Here is a 9,998-nt window from a genome sequence, read left to right as displayed (position 1 = left end):
AACCTGCTCTGATACCAATTTTTGGAATTAGGGTTGCAGAGAAACACACAGAGCTTGGAGAAGACGAAGGAATGTCAAGGCACACAATAGAGAGTGTATTACTTAGTGTGCAATGGAAAGATAGATAGCCCTAGAGTGATGGGCGTATATCCAATGCACGGGGGAAAAAACCTCCTAAAGAGGGAAAAAATGCCCCGGTGGTCCTAGTGTGTTCACACACATCACTACCACATGTATATGGTGATCCGAGCCTATCACAAATTTTTGTTTACTATATTTTGTTGTTTTTCCTTGCTTCTAGAGGTTTACAATAAAAGAAAGAGTGAGAACAACCTCTTGGAAAAATTAAAAAAATGATTTGATGGGAATTTTTTCTTGACTAGTTCACCGGAGGTGAAAGGTAGAGGGAGAACCTAGTGGTAAAGGGAAGGGAAAATATGTAAATGTGAAAAGAAAAGATATGATGTGGTTGTGGAGCCATGCACCCATGATTCAAGGGTCATGAGTGGCTCATATCATCATGGCTTTGGAGCCATATGATGATTCAAACAGATGGGACCCAAGTGGAAGACTTGGTAAAGGAAGGAACCAGACACATGATTTTGCTGGATTTTTAAAAAATACTTCCACTCCGATCCAAGAAATTTTGGCGGAGATTCTGACCATATTTTTTTTATAATTTTTGCATCTACGGTCTAGGAGATATGGCCAAAATGGCGGACGCCAGTTTTTTCAACTGTGGTGGAGACCACCCCCTCTACCTTTACACACACACCCTTCCTTTTCCACATTGAGACCTTCTCTAAAAATCAGCCATTAGTCTTCTAACCCTCCCCTCCTTCCTCCTCTCTCTCAAGCTCAAAAAACCATCACAAATTCCTCTTCTAATCACCTCTCAAGTCATGCTTAATCTTGTTGTAATTCATAAGTTCTCATTCAACCACTTTCTATTACTACTAGATATGTATTGATTTTATTTATATTCTTTACATTTTAAAATAAGGAAGCTCTTGGACTCAAGCTATGGAGGAACGAGTGAAGACAACACAAGTGATGATGGAGCCAATTAGTTGCAAATTGGTCAACAAATCACTTTGAAGGAGCTTCTTCATTGGTTGAATGTCCCTAATCAAGCTTCATTTGTACAAATTACACTTGGATCTTAACCTCACTCCTAATCACTCTCTTTCCTATATAAAGAGGCCTTCCCCTTTGTAATTTCAAGCGTCCCTTAGCCCCATTGAGTCTTTGTATCACTCACCATGAGCCCATAAAGCTCATTCATTCACTCTATTCTTGCACATTCTAGAGTGCAAATTGTTTCATGCTAGTAACCTCCCCTCCTCTTACTTATGTTAATTAAGAGAAATCTTTTATGTCTGTGTGAGAGTGCTTTATATGATTTTGGCTAATCCTTGAGTGGTTGTTTAGTAATCTACATGCTATTTGTGTTGGGAGTGTTTGAAGTTATCCATTCCTTGTACACACACTAAGGTTAATGTTTCATTCATAGTGATCTCTCTCTCTCTCTCTCTCTCTTTGTGTAGCGGTCCTAGTCCACGCTTCCAAGACTAGGTGGTGCCCTCATCTCATTTACCTTGTGGCGTAATGGAGTTTGTTTTGGTGTAGAGGCCGCCATTCCAAATTTCCTTCGTCATAAATTGGTGCCCCCACGGAGGAGTTCTCAAGCAGCGCTCTGTCAATCCTATGAAGGAAGATCCATCAAATTCTCCGAGACTTCCACTATGGTCTCCCCAAGAAGCTCGAGAAAAGAAGCGTCTTTATCGACAAATGGCACGTATGCGGGTAAACAGAGTTAACTACACACACCCTTCTTTGCTTCAAGGAAAATCTTGTAGTCATCAAGTCCCTAGGTCAAAGCATTGTGTTGAGTGCTTTGTGGCTAGTGTGAAGACACTTCCTTTGAAGCCTCGACTTCAGGTGGTGAAAGCACTCTCAAACTCGGGTATTAACAAGTTTTTGGAGGGGGAGCTACACATCAATGGGGTGCGGTATTGGCAAGAGGCTACATATGGTGATGCACTCCAACTACTACTAGCAAGAAGGCTCAAGGTGGTTGAGAGGGTAGCCATTGAACCCTATGAACTCTACAAAGCTGAAGATGGTCACACCAAAGCTAGGCTAATCACTGGTGAGAAAATTCTTCGCATCTCTCAAATGGTGGGATCCAAGAGAGCTCAACTTCAATGAAGTGCTTCATGGAAGTTTGTATTTAATGCACCAATGAATAATCCCATTTTCTACAACTTTCAATCAGTTCACAAATTTAGGGTGAATGTGCGCATTGATAGAAAGATTTTTTTCCAACAAAGATTGGTCTTCTATTTTGGAGCTGAGAGGTTGAGAGAGATATTGTTGTTCCCTGACCCTATAATATTTCCTATTTTGGAGTATAATGTATCTTTTGATGTTCACATCTTCATCTTGCTTTAAGCATACTCCATGAATCATAGGGATTTATATGGACCTTTCCAACCTCTTGCTAGACAAACTGTGCATATAATAGCTAGCACAAAGCTTACGTTCCAAAACATCATAAGGAACTTACTAGGCCCTCGTCGTCTAGCTGAGATTAATACATCTATCAATCCATTTATTCTACCCTTAATAAGATATGATTTGGGCCTAGACGTTTTCATCTTTGTGCTGTATTGAGAGGAAGGCAATCCATTTTATGATGGATTTCCCTAATTTTTTTGGGCGTACTGGGGAAAATGCTGGGGATTTTTTGGATAACTTGGAGATGGCTTTCCTTGTCTCTGGGAGGGATGATGAAGCATTGAAATTGAGAGCTTTTCCTTTGGTGCTCAAAGAAGAAGCTAGGGTATGGTTCCAGGCTCTAGATCCAACCCAAAGAGCTGATTGGGAGGGATTGAAGGCGGCTTTCCTATGAAGATTTCAACGAGCCAATTTGGCAGAAGAACTATGGCAACGGCTTCTGGCCCTTCATCAAGTTGACCCTCACGGTTATGCAACCTATGAGGAAGGTTTTTTGAAACTTTGGGGGCAATGGTCAGACTCACTAAACCCTGGTGCGCGAGCTCCCAATTGCCTCCAAAAGGATCGATTTATCTTAGGATTGTACCCCTTGCTAAGGGAGAAGGTAAAGAGAAAATTTCCAAATACTTTTGAAGATGCCTTAAGAATTGCTAGGGAAAAGAATAGAAAGATTCTCTATCAAGCCCAAGCTGGCCATCTAGCTTTGGGAGGTAATATCACAACTATGGGAGCTTTTCACATACCTCCAAATGTGCCTAATGCACCATACCTCAATAGAGGTCAACAAGAAGATATGCTCCAACAAATAAACAATCTCACAAACCAGCTAGAGGGGTTGAGAGTAAATCTTGTGCAGGGTGCAAGAAGGCCTATTGAGGGAAATGGTGGGAATCGGCCACCAATGCGACGTCAAGCAAGGGAAATGTTGTGTTACAATAGTGGGGAAAATGGCCACGGCATGTATAATTGCCCTCATCCTAGAAGATATGACTACCCTGTCAGAGGTCCTCGACAACAAGTAAGTCCACCCCGTGCTAGAGCTCAAGCACAAGAGCAACCACAACCTCAAATTTTGCAGCCACCTCGTGCTCAAGCTCAAGCCCCTGCTACTCAACCAAATGTGAGCATCATAAGGATGGAGGAGGTCCTCAAGGGCAGAAGCAACCAGGAAGAAATAGCTAAAGGGAAGATGAAGATAGATGAAGTGGCTACAATGCCTATCAAACGTGTGCGTGTCCAAGATGAAGTAAGTAAAGAAACAAGCAAGGATGCAAGCAATGAAGCAAGTACATCTCGAGCAACTAAAGATGAAGCCAAGAAGAGAAAGACCCGTACTAGGTCTCAAATTGACATCTCTGATTTCCCTATGGGATCTCGGACACAACCTTATGACTTGACAGCTGATGTGAGTTCTCAAGGACCAAAGATTACTTGGCCACAACTACTTCATATCTCCCCAAAGCTTCGACGACAATGGTCAGAAATGGTGAGCACGAGGGCAAAGCGAAGTAAGCTAGTAAGTGTAATCAAAGTATAGTGCCTTTGGTGGAGGCTCAAATCAAGGGACAAAGGATTCCAAAAACTTACATTGACAGTGGAGCAGAGGTTTGTGTCATGACAGAAAAGCTAATGCATCAATTGGGTTTAGAGGTAATGGAATCATCAAACTTTAGGGCAAAAATGTCCAATAATGTCTCTGTCACTTGTGTGGGTGTAGTGAAAGCTTTGAGAGTTTCTGTTTTTGGAATCACTACAGAGGTTGATGCTTATGTGATGCCAGTAAAGGGAGAAGGATACCCCCTTATTTTATGACGACCTTGGCTCATGGGTATAGGAGATAGTCAAGATTGGGCAACAGGAGACTTGGAGTTGAGGCCTCGCGTGGGTGGCCATAGTCGGAAGGTGGTTTATAACTTGAAGAATGGGCGACAAGAGAACCTTGAAATAGAGACGTCAGCTGATGAGTGGAGCTCAAGTGGATGCTCCTCATCCACGGACGAGGAAGAGAGTTCAAGTGAAGAGAGTGATAGCACTCTCGAAGTCATGGGCGTCACCATAAAGGAAACTACCTCATCAAAAGACAACCCAAGGATCCAAATGGAGAATGTGTGGGACGCCAGCCTAGAGAAGATGTTATCCAAGGATATAAAGGAAGAAGAAAAGGAGGGTTATGTAAATGTTCTCAAGAAGCATGCATCATTGTTTATTTCTGAGTACACTCACATTACAGGTGTCACTGCAGTGAAGCATCATATCCATCTAAAAGAAGGGAGCAAGCCAGTAGTACAAAAACAAAGAAGATTAGGAGTTGTGCAACAAAATGCACTGTTGTCCGAGGTGAAGAGACTCTTAGAAGCAGGATTCATATACCCAGTAGAAGATTCAGAATGGGTCTCCCCAGTAGTGGTGAGGCCAAAGAAGAATGGTAAATGGCGAGTGTGCGTGGATTACAAGCCACTAAATGCTGCAACAAAGAGGGACCACTTCCCTCTCCCACTACAAGAGGTTGTGTGCTCTTGTGACGCTGTTAGCGACGGAAATACATTGGGTTTTTATAACCCCCGGCGTCGCTAAAACCGTCGCTACCAGCGTCGCTACGAGAGCGTCGCTATAGGCATCGCTATAGGCGTCGCTATGAGCGTCGCTATATAGCGACGCCTATAGCGACGTTTACACAAAAGACTATAGCGACGCTCATAGCGACGCTACAGAGCCATAAATAGCGACGCTTATAGCGACGCCCGAGAGAATATTTTTTTGGTGGCAGGGCATTGAATGCCCTGCCACCCATCAACCATATTGTACTTGATTCACTTTTTAAAAAAAATGCAAAGGTAGATAATAGACCCAAAATAGTCACCCACAAGACGCATTGTTTGCAAAATTGACAATTGTACACATCATAGGCAAAATGAATTGATTGGCAAATATAATAATGACAATTGTACAACATCATAGGCATAAAGAATTGATTGACAAAAGGAACTGCGGTGACAAATGTAATAATATACATGGTTCAAAAAGACGTATAAAATCCGTCTCATGATACATAAGCTATGAGAAACCCTAAACTAATGCTATCTAGCTACGGCTAAACTGACGTCGTCTAGTCAGACGTCTCATCGCGTCCAAGCGGCGTATCTGTCGGATTCTGCAAAAAAAGACAATAAGACAGCTTTCAGTAAGTATAAACATATAACGACATTTATAAAACAATACAAAAAATAAATAAGAGTAAACCCTAATACTAACCATGCCGCCGCGAGAACTGAGAATGTCCATCAGGGCGTTTAAGCCCTTCCTGCCTGCGTACTCGCGCTCGTACGGTGTGGGATCACGTCCTGTCATCGACCACTGTCAAAACATACAAAGATTTCATTATGTTAGAACTAAAAAACTCATAAACCCTAAACTATCGAACATGCATAAAGAGCAATGTGAAAAGACTTACAAAATCGGCCTCAAATGATGCCCATCCACCGCTCCCCAAGTGGTGCGAGCTCCCTGCCTCTACTCGCGCTCATCCTTTTGTTGCTTCCACTTGTCGGGATTCTCGCGCGCTGCTTTCTTCGCATTCTTCCAATCTTCTTTGGCCAGCCAATCTGGCCTGTTCCACCCATTCTTGATTGCTTTTTGCACTTCGAAACGCTTGTGTTTGCAGTATTCGCGCATTCGAATCTTCATCAGGTCTTCATTGAAGCGCTAATCCTGTGTTGGAACGGGAAACTCATCATGAAGTATGCTGATGACTCTGTTTTTTAAATCACTTGGTACTTCATTCCATTTGTTTAGTATGTAGTGTCTAAACAACTGAGAGCAAAGACCACGCATGCGCGAGATCACCTTCTTGCCGTCATCATCCATGATGATGCCGCCGCTGATGTTGACGGAGTAAGGCAAGCCCTCTGGCCGGTGACGCGTGAACCTGGGTGTCCCGGCAGGGGTCTCTCGCGGCGTGTCGATGGGGGTACTGACGTCAGGTTTCTCCACCGGCGTCTGGGCCCCGAAGCGAGGAGTGTCGAGTGGGGTGGCTCCTGGCGGAGTAGGTAGAGGTGTGTAGCTTCTAGGAACAGTCAGCCGTGCAAAACCTGGCGTAGATGGCGATGTTGTGGCTGGTGTGGGGGCGGGCAAAGAAGGGGAGGGTAAAGAGCCTCGTCAAACACGAGGCGGTGTGGAGGCATCGGTGGCGGAATCCCCACAACAACCGCCACCACCACCACTAGAGCACCGGTGTCTAGACGAGTCTGAAGCTCGTCTCGTCGACACCGAAGCTTCGGAGCGCCGAATGCTCCGAAAGAGAGGGAGATGCGGATGGTGTAGGAACGCGCGATGATGCTCCAGAGCGATGACGCTCCACGTACCACTATCTCTGTTGCGGTGACAAAGAAGAAAGAAACTCCTCATCATCCATACCTGCATTAAACACACAAATATTTAAACTTAATATTGAATGAATAGAGTAGACAATGACGCAAAGACCATTAAATACAATGACGTAATGACGCATATAAATACAATGACGCAATGAATCGAGTGATAGAAGAGGCAAGTCGAAAACTCAGAACTTTCAATCAAAAGATGTGAGCGCGAGTAGAAAAGAGCGTTATACACCATGGAAGGTACTTAGAGAGCCAGAGCTTTTACAACACAGAGCAAAATTGTTCAAATACAATATTTGTGGCTTTAAGAGATCTCTCTCTCATCCTCGCATAACTCAGCATAACTTCCTATATCTATATAGAGCTCTCCGTTTAAACACGTATCCTCTGTTTCATTTTGTAGCTCCTCTGCATGCACCCCATATATAGTAGTAGCATCTTGATGCTCGTCTGGCACCACCGCAGCGGCTTCTGATTGATCATCTTCTCTGATCTCCTCCATTGATGTCGTTGTGATTGGCACATGGTAGCCTTCATACGTCCTTGCACTACGAGGGGCTACCTCTATGACGTACCACCAGTTTGATGTAGACTTTGTAGGATGAAATACTACCTGCCAGAGCCACATAACTTACATGAGAGCTTTCAAGCACATAACTTGTAAAAGGGGGATGTTAACTATTTATATACTTACTTGTTCACAATGCTCGGGTAGTACGAAAGTGTCTCTTAGGTCAGTCCATTTCTTAGTAGAATCCACCTCAAGAAAACCAGACTCTCCTCTACGCACAGTAGCGTTGCGACCCTCCATGATTATCTTGAACCATTGCACGTCGAACAAGTCGACAAAAAATCCTCTGTAATTGATCCTCAAAATCTCTTGCAGCGTGCCGAAGTAAGTGAGTTCCGCCACCATAGGATCTTCATCAGAGGAACGTCGTCGACTAGACTGTTCAAATTTTGCCATGATTCCACAATCTTTAGTAAAACGCTTTTTGTCGATTCGTTCCACCCTAAAATGTCGACCTTTACACCATGCTGCTGTGTATGACTTATACTACAACGAACAAAGATTATGAGTGGCCGTTCAAACGTTTATAAATAAAGTCACTTGCTAGTCGTACATTGCAAACTTACCTTGGTCGCGCAACCCCGAGAGTACTCCCACTCTTCTTCAGTCACTTCGTCACCGCATTGTTGTGCGCTTTTCAATTGGTTGTGCAACCATCTTAAGCTCATGAAGGTTGGTAGGCTCTCCAGAACCGCTGGATAGTGCATCGGTGGTCGTCTTCCCTGTCTCCACTCGATTCGTGTCCTTTGTCGCTCTTGCTTTGCATCCTCATATTGTGAAATCCACTTTTGCATCACTGGATTGTGAAGCATGCAAAATCGGTTGATTTTAGCCTCTAGATCTTCCGTCATCTTCTTCTCAACACCGAGATTGCACATGACAATCCCAGATATGCGCTCATCATCTATGGTTCGCCATAGCGTGTCCCGGGATCTATCAAATCCGTCTAGCCACTCTCCAATGTATACTAGGGACTCTGATACCAACCAACCTTCTGCCATGCTACCCTCCGGACGTGCCTTTTGATGCACATATCCCTTAAGCGTTTTCATGAAACGCTCTAAGAAGAACATCCATCTGGAATGAACTGTGCCAGCTATTTCCACCTCATCAACTATGTGAACAAGAAGATGCACCTGAATGGTTAGCATTGTAGTAGGAAAATGTTTCTCAAACATGCACACAAGCTCCGCAGCATTTAGTTTGGCGAATGGTATGGAGTCTACGTCGATCTCCTTTTGTGAGATCCATTGCACCAGCTTTGCAAGTTTGTAGATTGTGTTACGGATGTCGAGAGACAAACATCCCTCAATGGCAACCGGTAAAATAAACTGTAAAGTATGTGCAGCAATGATATTAAAGTCCACATTTTATGCAATGATATTAAAGTCCACTATGAACGTACCTGACACATTTTATGCCAATCGCGTGACTTCAAACCGGTAAGCTTTCCTTCTTTAGTAAAACACGTTCGGAGCGAGTGCATTACGCTAGTGGGGGTCCGCAAAGATCGAATGGCCTCTTTTACTTTGCGTTCTTGGGCTCCTGTGAAAATCCATGGTGCTTTAGGGAGTTTTATCGATCCATCAGACGCTGTTTGCGGCCAATATTGCTCCATACGATCCACATTTCTAAGGTCAACTCTGGCTCCCAAAGTATCTTTCTTGCCGGTCAAATGGTCCCATAGTAGATTACCCACATTCTTGAATATGTGCATTGGATCGAGCAAGTGATTGATCATGAGTCGGGGCCAGTATGGTAACTCGTACCATAGAGATAGTCTCTTCATCCCTGGAGGCAATCCGTCATCGCACATCTCCTTCTGCTCTAACCATGCTTGTGCAGACATCCTTGGTGGCTCTCTTCCCAAAAAGCCGTCGCGTAACACATGATTCTCTGGAAGATATGCTTGATGACCTTCGTAGATTTGCTTCTTCAGTGAGGGTGCCCTACGTGCATTCAGTCTAGGTACACATGTGACACATGCTCTATATCCGCTTGTTTGAAGCCCTGCATGTATACACATGATAATAGATCAACTATGGGAAAAAACAATATTTACAGTGTCTGAGTGAGGAGTGTCAATAGATCACCTGAGCATTCTGTTAGCCCGGGATAGTCATGCATGGTCCACATTAGAATGCCTCTGATCAAAGCATTCCGTCGTCCTGTGTGTCGGCTCATATCCACCACCTCTATGCCAATCCACAATTGTTGTAGCTCTTCCAATAGTGGACGAAGATACACATCCATATTCCCCACTTTATATCGCCCTGGCACAATCAAGCTTAGCCATAGGTGCCCCTTCTTCGTAGTCAACCACGGGGGAATGTTGTAGTTCACGATGACAACGGGCCATACACTGTAAGATGTTGATCTTTGACCAAATGGATTTACGCCATCCATAGCCAGGCCTAAGCGCAAATTTCGAGCTTCCCTGGCAAAATCCGACCATGTTCCATCTATATGTTTCCAGGCTGCGCAATCTGCAGGAATTCGTAGCACACCATCCGAAGATTTATTCTCCT

The 9,998-nt window shown here is 44.0% G+C and overlaps 1 long non-coding RNA gene across 1 annotated transcript; it reads right to left on the bottom strand.

The window, feature by feature from the left end:
* Positions 1 to 5,462: 5,462 nt before the first annotated feature.
* LOC147442801 (uncharacterized) lies at positions 5,463 to 6,040 on the bottom strand. The gene is made up of 3 exons (XR_015190298.1): positions 5,972 to 6,040; positions 5,773 to 5,874; positions 5,463 to 5,671 (listed from the first exon to the last, which is right to left on the bottom strand). It is a non-coding gene; the product is annotated as an uncharacterized LOC147442801 (long non-coding RNA).
* Between the last annotated feature and the right edge of the window lie 3,958 nt (positions 6,041 to 9,998).

This window comes from Adiantum capillus-veneris, chromosome 14, assembly GCF_014529385.1.
Source record: "Adiantum capillus-veneris isolate H3 chromosome 14, ASM1452938v2, whole genome shotgun sequence".
NCBI classification, from domain to species: domain Eukaryota; kingdom Viridiplantae; phylum Streptophyta; class Polypodiopsida; order Polypodiales; family Pteridaceae; genus Adiantum; species Adiantum capillus-veneris.
This window is presented reverse-complemented; position numbering and strand designations above follow the sequence as displayed.